Raw genomic sequence first — 12,810 nt, 5'->3', positions numbered from 1 at the left:
CTCCTTACTTGAGGAAGGGTGTACTGGTTTGGAGGCGGTGCAGAGGAGGTTCACCAGGTTGATTCTAGAGATGGAGGGGGTTGGCTCATGAGGAGAGATTGAATCATTTTGGACTGTACTCACTGGAATTTAGAAGAATGAGAGGGGACCTTATAGAAACATACAATTATAAAAAGCATAGATAAGACAGAGGTAGGTGGGGGAGATCAGAACTCAGGGACAAGGCCTCAAGATTCAGGGTAGTAGATTTAGGATGGAGATGAGGAGGAACTGCTTTTCCCAGAGGGGGGTGAATCTGTGGAATTCGCTGCCCATTGAAGCAAAGGAGGTGACTACAGTAAATATATTTAAGACAAGGTTGGATAGATTGTTACATAGACGGGGAATTAAGGGATGTGGGGAAAAGGGAGGTGAGTGGAGATGAGCTGATCATCAGATCAGCCATGATCCCATTGATCGGCAGAGCAGGCTCAATGGGCCGAATGGCCAGTTCCGCCTCCTATTTCTTATCTTCTAACCAATTTGATGCTAATAGAAAGGGTCCATAGTGAAGATGATGCCACGTACATGGATTTCCTTAAAGGCACTTGATATGACTTTGTCATCGAGGGAAGGACATGGGATAAAAAAGAGGCAGTGCAGCATGGATAAAACCGTATAAATAACCAAAAACTGATTGGAAAAAGCAGTAAAAGTGCCAAAAACAGAGTGTCTATGGGTAGAGCACCGCAGCAGGCTCTTTACCCAACTGTCAACTACCCTCTTACACTAATCCTGTTTCATTCTCCCCATGTTCTCATTAACTCAAATTCTCCAATTCACTTACACATTAGGACAGTTTACAGGGGCCAATTAACAATCTTGGGATGCGGGAGAGTCCCCATGGAGTGACAATGTGCACCCAGGGTCAGGATCGAACCTAGGTCTCTGAAGCTGTGAGTCAGCTGCTCGACTGAAGAATTGTTTTACCCAGTAACGGGTTAGGGTTCTGAATGAACCACCAGGGAGAGGAGTGGAGACAAATGATTTTCGTCACATTCAAATGGATAAGTTTCTAAAAAGCACAAATGTACAGGTCTCAAGGATTAGAGACCTGAGAGGACTGAAGCAGGCAAGGCTACCAGATGTCAGCTCTATCTAGACTCTGGATTCTAGAGCATCCTGGCTGGCTGCATCACCGTGTGGTACGGTTGCTGCAGAGAAATGTATCGGAGATCAATCCACAGGATCACAAGAGCGGCAGAGCGGATCCCTCCCTCCCTTCACCACCCCCCCACCATCGACGAGATCTACCAGGATCGTTGTCTGAAGAGGGTGCGCAAAATCATCGATGACCCCCTTCTGCCCTGCACGCAGCATCTTTCAGCTGTTCCTGTCGGGGAAGAGATACAGGAGGATCAGAGCCAGCACCACCAGGCTGAGGAACAGCTTCTTCCCATGGACAGTGAGGACACTGAACGACCAAAGGAACTGCTCGCACTGACCACCATAGTCACAAAACAATATTTAGGTATCTATTTGTATAGATGAAACTCGTCCTGCTTTTCTGTATGTGCGTTGTGTCTGGTTGTGTGTCTGCATGTTTTGTACCGAAGACCGGAGAACGCTATTACTTGTGCAATCAGACGTCAATAAACTTGACTTGACAGTGTGTGGGACCAGCTGAATAGGTCTCACCCAGAGCTAATGAAACCTCATTGGGCCAAATGGCCACCTTCTAAGCAGTAACCAACCTGGTGATGCAATGGTCATGGAGAATGGAGACAACAACCTGGCATTTTGGCAATGAGACAGAGTGCTCACCATTTTATGGAGTTCAGGATTGTCTATGATAAGTCAGAAGGTTATTCCTTTGGGGCTGGCGTGTTAACACACGTAAATGGGAGGGCCACACTTACGGGACTTGCCTGAGGCCTGAATGTAACTCAGATTCTATTGGAATGAAAACATTGAGGGAACAGAAGAATAAAGACGTGTACAAACATATTGCCACAGCTCTACAATCACTCAGACCAAATTCAATGTCATCAGTTTGTTTGTACTGAATAGAGGCTCACATTTCACTCAAGGCCTATTTAAGCTGGGCTGCATGGCTTGTTTGGGAGTTGTAATTACTGAGGCAAGCAGTCACTCCCAAACAAGTGCAGGGAAGAGTATCTGCTAGAGAGGAAGGTTATTGTAATGTTCAAGGACTGGTTCACGGACAGGAAAGATCAGAGGGATGTGGGGCAAACACAAGGAAATGGGGCCAGCTTGGCCGACAGTGCGGAAGAACAGAGGGACCTTGGGGTCCAAATCCATAGATCTCCCAAGGTCGCCGTGCAGGTTGATAGGGTGGTTAAGAAGGCCTATGGTTTGCTGGGCTTCATTGTATGGGGAATTGAGTTCATGAGTCATGAGGTGATGTTGCAGCTCTATAAAACTCTGGTGATGTTACCTGGATTGGAAAATATGTGTTATGAGGCAAGGTTAGCAGAACAAAGATGGATGAGAGGAGACTTAATGGAGGTCTATGAGTGATGAGCATTACCAGTTGCCCCAATATCCACAAGGAAAACACTGAGGGGAACGATAGGCTTTATTGTACAGAAGACTTGAGCTGGCCTGGATCCAAGCTCGGGAAGTGCAGGGAAGGGAGAGGTGGCTTGACCTTTATGGCTTAGGCCACAGGGGAGGAGTCCAGGGGAGAGTGTCATCAGGTGGTGGGCCAGCCCGTGCCTTTACCGGCCAATGACTCTATACAATCCGTATACAATCCATTTAATTACAATAAGGTAGACAGTCAGCACCTTTTTCCCAGGGCAGGAATAGCAAAGACCAGAGGACATCTGTACAAAGTGAAGAGAGGGAAATTTAGGGGAGACATCAGGGGTAGGTTTTTTTTACATCTAGAGTGGTGGGTGCCTGGAATTCATTGCCAGGGATGGTGGTGGAGGCTGAAACAATGGGGGAATTTAAGAGACTCTTAGATGGGTATATGGGTAAAAGAAACATAGAGGGTTACGAGGTGGGAAGGGGTCTCTTTTTGGTAGGTCGGCACTACGTCGTGGGCTGTACTGTTCCGTAATGTTCTATGTTCTAACTCTGAGGGGCATAGACAGGGAAGAGAGTTGGGAAATTTGCCCCATTGCAATGGGCAAGAGGGCAAGAGATGTTCCGAGGAAGAATATTGTACCCAGAGGGTGAAGGGTAATAGGTTTAGAGGGGAAGTGAGGAAGAATTCTGCCCCCAGGGTATGCACTGTCTGGTGGTGGAGGGAGAGATTTGTCACAACATTTAAACGCTTGAATCAGCATTTGAATCGACACAGAGAGGAGGAGGATGTGGATGAATATACAGTGCTATCCCTGTTATCAGGAATTTAAGCAACTGGAAGCCTCAAGCAATTGGGGGGGGGGGGGGGTGGATTACAGAAAATAAATAGGTAAAAAAATATGGAAGTTTTTAAAATTCACCCCCCCCCCCCCCCCCAGCGGTTAGTTTGCCAATCACGCAACACGCAATCTCAACCAACTGGAAAATTCACTGATCCCCATCTACCAATCCCCATAGGTCCTGGATGCTGTAGATGGATCAACATGGAGTCTATTGGCCAAAGGCCACCTTTTGATCCTCTATGACTGGAACAAGCTCAGTGATGGTTGGAAATGTGAGGGTTTGAATGCAAGAGCGACAGTAACTAGAGAAAACCCAAGAAAACTACAATGACCAGAAGGACAAAAATGTCCAACCTGCCATTATATTCATCCCAAGGCTCTTCCCAGTGCTGTTATCACAAGATATAAGAGCAGAAGTAGGCCAATCTGCCCATCGAGTCTGCTCGGCCATTCTATCATGAGCGGATCCATCCTCCCACTCCCCGGCCTTTTCCTTGATGCCCGATTCATCAAATACCTGTCAAAAAGCATTTGTCGTTGAGCCACATTTTGGGAAAAGGTGGCCATCAAGTTGGTTGTCTGGAGCTTTCGGTCCTGAGACTGCGAGGTCCCTGGTGACACGCGAGCCAAGTGGCGGAAGAAGCGTATGCGCAGACTGAAGACGAAAGATGAGGCAGAGGTCCAGGTGAACTGCTTCTGCTGATGCAGTACTGATCAGACATTGTTGAATCTTGCATGGCAAATGGTCTCTGGACATTTCTACTTGTAATTGTTCCACTCAGATCAACAATTTGTATTGACGTCTCGGATGCTAGTCATTAAAGATCCTGAATATTAGTCTGTTATAGTACTGTACCACGATGTATAATAGTTACAAAATAAAATGTAAACTTGGGAAAAAAAAGTTGGTTGTCTCAAGCGCCTCAATGGAGAAACTAATAAAAAAAAAGCAAAGACATTTACGGGTAAATTCCATTGAGGGAATTCATAATGAAGGAGCTTCAAATAGGCGAGAGTTCCAGGTTGGTGAAATGGGCCTTGGAGGGGTCAGCTATAAAATGATGGATGAGCAGTTCACTTGTTGATGCTGCCAAAAACAGTTTTACAGTGAGAGCAGGGAGTTCTCGCAGGATCTGAGGTTTGTTTCAACAGGTGAGCGGTTGAAAGGCGGAGCCCCCCTGCAAGGGGGTGGTGGGGGGCGGGGGTGGATTCAGCAACAATCACTACATTTATGAGGCGTTAAGACAGACATGAATAGGAAAAGCGAAGACAAACAGGTCCTAGTGCAGGAAAATGACATGAGGATGGGCAAATCAGTCAGCATGGATGCATTGGGCCATAGGGCATGTCTCTGTGTGGTCTGATTGCCAAACTTTATGATACTGACTTCAGACATTGTCCGAGCTGAGAAAAAAAACCCAGACGATCCAAAGAATGGAACTAAAATAGTAATCAGCTTCTCCCACAAATAAAACAATGTGAATTGGGCAGAGGAGTTGGTTGGAGTGTGATCACAAGCCTTAAGGTCATGACCGCGTTCCTGCCTGTGTCATCCATGTGATAAAGGAAGCAAAAAGGACAAAATAAATGAAAATTCATGGAAGGATAAGACACAGAAGGAGGCTGTTTATCCCAATTTTTGTAGACAGGACAACCTCATTATTTCACCCTTCCCCAAAGTCTCAAAAGTTCTGGCTCTAATCCCATCGACAGGATGCAGAGTTTGTGGAAAAGTGGCAGGTGGAGTTTGATCCTGGTGAAGTGTAAGGTGATGCATTTTAGAAGGTCAAACTTGAAGGCAGAGTACAGGGTTAATGGTTGGATACTTAACAGTGTGGAAGAACGGAGGGACCTCGGGGTCCAAATCCATGCACCTCTTTAAGTTACCGCGCAGGTTATAGGACAGCTAAGAAGGCCTATGGGATTCTGGGCTTCAGTAATCGGGGGATTGAGTTCTACACTTAGAATATTGTGTCTAGTTCTGGTCACCTCATTGCAGGAAAGATGTGGAAGCCATGGAGAGGAGATTTACCACGATGTTGCCTGGATTGGAAAGTTATGAGGTAAGGTTAGCAGAGCTGGGACTTTTCTCTTTGGTGCATAGAAGGGTGACTTAATAGAGGTCTACAAGATTCTGAGAGGCACAGATAAGGTGGACGGCCAGCGCCTTTTTCCCTGGACGGGAGTAGCAAACAGCAGGGGACAAAGTGTAGGGAGGGAAGTTTAGGGGAGACATCAGGGGTACATTTTTTTTTACACAAAGAATTGTGGGTGCCTGGAATGCCTTACTAGGGGTGGTGGTGGCCGCTGGAACAATGTACTCAGCCCCATTTCCAAACTCCATTTCTAGCACTGCAAGGACATTTCCCTCAAATGTCCGTCCACCCCTTTGAAGACTTTCATTGCCTCTATTTGCATCACCCTCCAGGCAGCAGGTTCCATCCTAGGGGTGGTGGTGGACTCTTTGATAGGCACGTGGATGAAAGAAAAATAGAAGGGGTATGAGGTAGGGAGGGTTGAGTTTTTCTTTGGAAGGTATGACATCGAGGGCAGTAGGGGCACTGTGCTAGAATGCTCTATATTCCATGAAAGGTCTTGACTGAAGGCAGACCATGATCCTACTCAAGAAAGATCATATGTCCTTACTTCCAATCTGCGTCCACTAGACTGAACCAGGGCTGGCATCAGAACGAACAAGTCTAATAGGGGGCATTAGGGTAACTGTGGGGGAGGCACAAACCAAGAACTCACTCAGTGGGGGGCAGGGGGGCAGGGGGTGGGGGTTGGTGCCTACCTGCTACAACAAACCTCCTCCATGTGGGGCCATCATAGTTTTCCCTCCCTCCCACGTAACAGACAAACACACTGCTTATATCGCGTAAATACTAATGCTATGGGTGGGGGGGGGGGGTGCCTACAGATTCCCCACTTGGCTCTGGCCCTGGACTCTGAACCCTCCACCTCCGACAACAGCTTGACTCTATCTTCCATATCTAACCCTGTCTTGGTCTGCTCCCCCTCTAGCCAATCTCATTTTTAAAGGGTACGTTTTTAAACAGCTCACTTGAGCATTTATTACAGGGATCAAGGAAGTGAATTGATTAACAAATTAACAATATATCGGGCTGAGCACATGAAAGAATTTATACGATAGTTTGGTCTCCGGGAAGTGATGGAAGTGGAGAAGGCCATAGGCTCCAGTTTTGATTGATATTTCAAGGCCACCTTCTCCTGATTCACAAGGGCCCGCAAACAGGACAGAGCTTTAAATGTCCTCGCATCTCAGCCTCAGTAGCAGAGTGAACAGGGCGAAGGCCAGGAGATGCAGATGTAGTTTCGCCTAGCGATATTGGGGTGGTGGGACATGAGAAAGAACTTCACACGCTCTGGAACCTGCTGCCTGGAGGGTGATGCAAATGGAGGCAATGAAATTCTTCAAAGGGGTGGACGGACATTTGAGGGAAATGTCCTTGCAGGGCTAGAAATAGAGTTTGGAAATAGGGCTGAGTACATTGTCCACCTCAAGCTGTCATAGACTCGATGGCCTGAATGGCCTCGTGTCTTCAAAGGGGTGGATGGACATTTGAGGGAAATGTCCTTGCAGGGCTAGGAATAGAGTTTGGAAATAGGGCTGAGTACATTGTCCACCTCAAGCTGTCATAGACTCGATGGCCTGAATGGCCTTGTGTCTTCAAAGGGGTGGATGGACATTTGAGGGAAATGTCCTTGCAGGGCTAGGAATAGAGTTTGGAAATAGGGCTGAGTACATTGTCTACCTCAAGCTGTCATAGACTCGATGGCCTGAATGGCCTCGTGTCTTCAAAGGGGTGGACGGACATTTGAGGGAAATGTCCTTGCAGGGCTAGAAATAGAGTTTGGAAATGGGGCTGAGTACATTGTCCACCTCAAGCTGTCATAGACTCGATGGCCTGAATGGCCTCGTGTCTTCAAAGGGGTGGATGGACATTTGAGGGAAATGTCCTTGCAGGGCTAGGAATAGAGTTTGGAAATAAGGCTTTGAATACCTCAAGCTGCCATACACTCAATGGGCTGAATGGCCTCATGTTCTGTGATTGATGACTGACCATTATTTGAAAAGAGTGAGCCATGGAATTGAACAGTACAGAAAAGCCACCACCCATGGCAGTATCTTTTTACCCATCTACATGAGTACAATTTGCCTGCCTCCCTCTCAGTCGTACCTATTTAAGCAGCTGTGATTTATCTGATTCCACTACCTTCTCTGACAGTGAGTTTCAGATATTACCCACTTGCACCTCAGATCCCCTTCAAAATCTTTCCTTTCACCTGAAACCTACCCCCCTTTTTCCACCAGGGGCACAAATCGATCAAAAGGATGCAAAACTGAATCATGTTTGCTTTCACCCCGACATCAAATTCGCTTGGTCCATCTCCCGCAAAATTCTCCCCTTCCTCGATCTTTCCGACCCCATCTCAGGAGACAAGCTAGCTTCAGGCATTTTTTACAAACCTACCAACTCCCGGCTACATTTGTTCACACCCACTCCTCTGTAAGGATTCTATTCCTTTCTCTCAATTCCGCCATGTCTGTTCTTGGGTTGAGGCCTTCCCGTCCAGATCATCCGGGATGTCCTCCTTCTTCCAAAAATCTGGTTTCATTTCTACCACCAGCAACTCAGCCCTTAGCCACATCTCTTCCATTTCCCATTCATCTGCACTGGCCCCCTCTGACCCCAGATGCAACAAAAACAGGATTCCCCTTGTCCTCGCCTGCCACCCCACCAGCCTCTGCATCCAACACATTAACCCACCACCTCTCTTCCTTCAGTGGGGACCGCTCTCTCTGTGTCTCCCTCGTCCACATCCCTTCCCACCAATCGCCCTCTTGGTACTTTCCCCAGCAACCACAGGAGGTGCCACACTTGCACCCACACTTTCTCCCCCACCACAATTCAGGGTCCCAAACAGTCCTTCCAAGTGAAGCCACGCTTCACTTGTGAATCTACGCAAGTCATCTACTTCATCGGGTGCTCCCGTTATGGCCTTCTCTACACTGGGGCGACTGGACGCAAATGGAGATCACTTCGCTGAGCACCTTTCCCCTGTCTGGATGCAGACCATTTCAATTCTGCCACACTGGCCTCATGTACTGTCAAACCAAGCCATTAATATCAACCTCTCCGGCTTCTGGCAGTCCACTCCCCATTCTCCCTCTCTTCCTCTTCCCTTCTTTCCTCCAGCTCTCCGCCCCCCTTCCCTCTCCATTCACAGAGCCATCCCTCCTCCCCCTGCTTGCTGATGTACCATCAATAACTGCAAAAGACTGAAGCTATGCAGAAACTGATGGGCTTTTATTCGCTACAGACCGGAGCCACGTCCATGCTGGTTGACTACCCTGAACTGAGGAGGGGGAGGGGCTGCGGAGCAGTCACCTTTATTCAGGAGTCTGTGGGAGGGGCCACAGGTACAGTCGGCCAATGGGTCACACCTCCTGCCTGTGGGTCTGTACTTCCCCCTTCGCCCGCCAGTTTGTTCGGGCACCTACCTACTATATGCTCACACCTTGATGAAGGGGGTCAAGCCTGAAAAGTCAGTTATGTATCTTTATCTTTGCTATTGAAAGATGCGCTGTGTGACCCGCTGAGTTACTCAAGTCGTGTTTTTACTTCAATCACAGTGTCTGCGGACTTTCCGGCTTGATACAAGATGCTGCACAAGTGCCCAACTCTATGTTTATGAAGTAAATATGTTCCAGTTTTTAAATGTAGGAAATGTTCAGCAGGTAAAGGGTTTTGGACTTGAAATGTTAACTCTTTTAATTTCAGATTTTAGAGTTTCTGGATTGACTGCCTTCATCAAACCTTCAGCTGCAGTTCACAAGCACCCGACTTTCATGCTTGGCATCTAATGTTCGGGAGAGCGGAGCAAAGAGTTTGGAATTTATTTGAATGTATAGTTGATGAATTCCAGATGAACTCCCTGTTATTGTTCTGATCTTTTCTCAGTAATGAATGGGGTCAGGTATGATACATGTGGCCAGGTATGATACATGTGGCCAGGTATGATACATGTGGCCAGGTATGATACATGTGGTCAAGTATGATACATGTGGCTAGGTATGATACATGTGGTCAAGTATGATACATGTGGCAAGGTATGATACATGTGGCTAGGTATGATACATGTGGCCAGGTAGGATACATGTGGCCAGGTATGATACATGTGGCCAGGTATGATACATGTGGTCAGGTATGATACATGTGGCCAGGTATGATGCATGTGGCCAGGTAGGATACATGTGGCCAGGTATGATACATGTGGTCAGGTATGATGCATGTGGCCAGGTATGATACATGTGGCCAGGTATGATACATGTGGTCAGGTATGATACATGTGGCCAGGTATGATGCATGTGGCCAGGTAGGATACATGTGGCCAGGTATGATACATGTGGTCAGGTATGATACATGTGGCCAGGTATGATGCATGCGGTCAGGTTTGATACATGTGGTCAGGTAAGATATATGTGGTCTGCCTCCATCTGATGGAGCCTGTTCAATACACTCTTTCCACACAAAAGCTCTCTGCTGGATGAGAAATTGATCTTGACGTGGATGCTATACTTGCATATTTAGCGATAAATACTTTTTCAGAATGACTGGTTGTACTTGAAGTGCTTTGAGCCATCTTCAGATGTAATGGTGCTTCTTGATTCTGAAATGTTTCAACCTCACCAAATTTGATTGCACGACAGTAGTAGTTTGCATTTTGAATTAATGGTTAATGTACTTCTGAGTCCATAGATTGTAAGTGGTTTGAAAGAGTGCCCCATCCACTAGCAGTGCTTGGAGGCTTTCCATGGTCCGTCTCAGCTGTTTATACCCTCATTTTCATTCATTCCCATCTCTACCTCTGGACCTCTCTCACAAGCACCATGTTTCCCTCTCATCCTCTCTGAACATTTATTTTTTCCATCACTGGTGCACATTAATTGTGGCATGTACCGCCCACAGATGCACTTGGAAGATAGTGTGTACTATATTGTTGACGGCACTTTCCAAATGGTGATCTCTACTATCTGGAACAGTGGTTTACAAACTTCCCCCTTAAGCTCACATTCCACCTTAAGCAATTGCTATGCCACAGGTGCCGTAAAGTTTGAAAACCACTATTATAATTGTCCCTCATCAGCTTGTTATGTGCAGGGTTTCAGAACTCCAAAGGAAATGGCCCAAAGACAATTTTTCTCAAGCCAAATATTTTAGCAACAATTGGGTCCAGAGCTGTGGTTCTCATCCTTCCCTTCCCACTCACATCCCACCTTAAACAATCCCTTACTAATCACAGAGCCCCAATGGCAGAGGGATTGCATAAAGTGGGATGTGAGTGTAGGGGGGCAGTTTGAAAACCACTGACCTAGAAGGACAAAAACTGCAGGTACTCAAGAACAGATGCAAATCCCCTTTCAGCTCACCTATAGGGACCACAGGACTCGCACGACCAGGTTCAGGAACAGCTGCACCCCCTCCACCATCAGACTCCTCAATGACAAACTCAGACTCTTATTTGTGCCTTTTATTGTTTTTTCTTTCTATCTCTGTATTGCAGTTTACATGTGTACGTTGAGTATGCGTTTTGTGCATTGTGAACAAGTGATAATTCTGCCTGACCCGCAGAAAAAAAGAATCTCAGGGTTGTATGTGATGTCATGTATGTACTTGACAATAAATCTGAATCTGAAAATACATTGCTGTCTCTTGGTTGTACTTCTGGAACTCCCTTCTGAGCAGTACAGTGGGTGGAGGTGCACTCAAAAGAACTGTAACAGTTCTACGTTGGCTCACCACCACCACCACTCAAAAGAACTGTAACAGTTCTACGTTGGCTCACCACCAACTCTCTCAAGGGCAAGGCCGACATCCCAAAAGTGACTTTAAAAATATTATATCTGTCTATGTCCAACTTTCTGCTTCGTTGGCAGCAAGGTTAGATGCTGGATTTGCCTGAGCAAAGGTTACAGAGTATGTAGAATGTTCACGATTATTGATGAGGAGTTTGATAGAAGCATGGAGGGAAAACGCCCTTTCCCCTGGAGAAGGGGACCAGGGGAAGTGGGGCAGAAAGCGAGCAGTCTGTTAAGGTGACAGCAGCAAAGTGAAAACACAATCCTAGAGAAACTCAACTGGTCAGACACTTTACTTTATGTAGCAGAGACAACCAATGTTTTGGCCTTGAGCCCTTCCGCAAGCCTTGCCCACATTTTGCTCACACCTTGATGAAGGGGCTCAAGGCCAAAACGTCAGTCATGTATCATTATCTTTGCTGTATCTTTATCATTTCTCCAGCCTTATGTTTTAACTTCCACCATAGTGACCCTGGACTTTCCTGTTTTACTTGATAGCAGCAAGCAGTTTCCCCTCTGGAGCCTATGCACAGGTGGGTGTGGGGTTTAGAATCAAGCAAACAATGTTTATGCACAACGTGCGGCTGCACAAAGCGCTCCCCACGATGCCGCGGCAGCCCAAACCCAATTCCTGCACACGATGGGAGGTGGAAACTGCTTCTTTCAAGGGGCTGACAAGCCCAAGGATGTTGCCACGGCAAAAGTGGGACAGTCGGGCTTTTCTCTTTCTTGCATGGGACTATGGGGATCTACGCAGCCAGGACAAGGAGGGCGAGGCCAAGGTCGAATGACAGGTTGGAAGGCTTGAATGGTTACTCACGCAAATGTAGAAATGCAGCGCTGTGCAGCATCTTCCCCACCATGTCCACACCGACCAGCATGGCTGTCTAAACTAGCACGTCTGCATTAATTCCGACCCCGCTGCGCCTCCTGTCCAGATGCATCTAAACCTGTCTCGAACACTCTGCCTAAGCTCACACCAGGGCTGAAGAGAAATCACTGATCTTCAATGAGGCAAAATGCAACAGATCTGCTGTGAGATTTGGGAATGATTTCATTGACCAGAGCTCCATTATTATTATTATATAGTTGCCAAATTACTCCAGTATTACATATTAAGAGAATAAAAAAATATAGGATTCTGTGGCTGGACACAGAACTGAATTTTTGTCTTAACTTTGGTCATTTCTGCCCTCTAGTGGGCTAGAGTGAAAACAAGCATCTGTTCAATCACACTTCCTACCGTAGGGCTTTTTTTAGATATAACCTATTTTTGTGATTTCCTGTCATATTTTAAGTCTACTGCAAGCATGCAAAGCCATGATGCAACATGTCACTGAAAATTCATTCTCTGCATTCGCACTTGGATGTCTTCCCGGCCGATCTTGGTGCCATCGGTGACGAACATGGTGAAAAGTTTCACCAGGACAAAGCAGTATCAGGGTAGGGCAACTAGAATCCATCAGTGCCGGCCGACTATTGTTGGACACTGACACAAGCGGCATCAGATGCTGAGTACAAACGAAAATCAGGGGCAAAACATTTTTA

This window comes from Narcine bancroftii, chromosome 13 (genome assembly GCF_036971445.1).
Source record: "Narcine bancroftii isolate sNarBan1 chromosome 13, sNarBan1.hap1, whole genome shotgun sequence".
Taxonomy (NCBI): Eukaryota; Metazoa; Chordata; class Chondrichthyes; order Torpediniformes; family Narcinidae; genus Narcine; species Narcine bancroftii.
Note: the sequence above shows the minus strand (reverse complement) of the source record.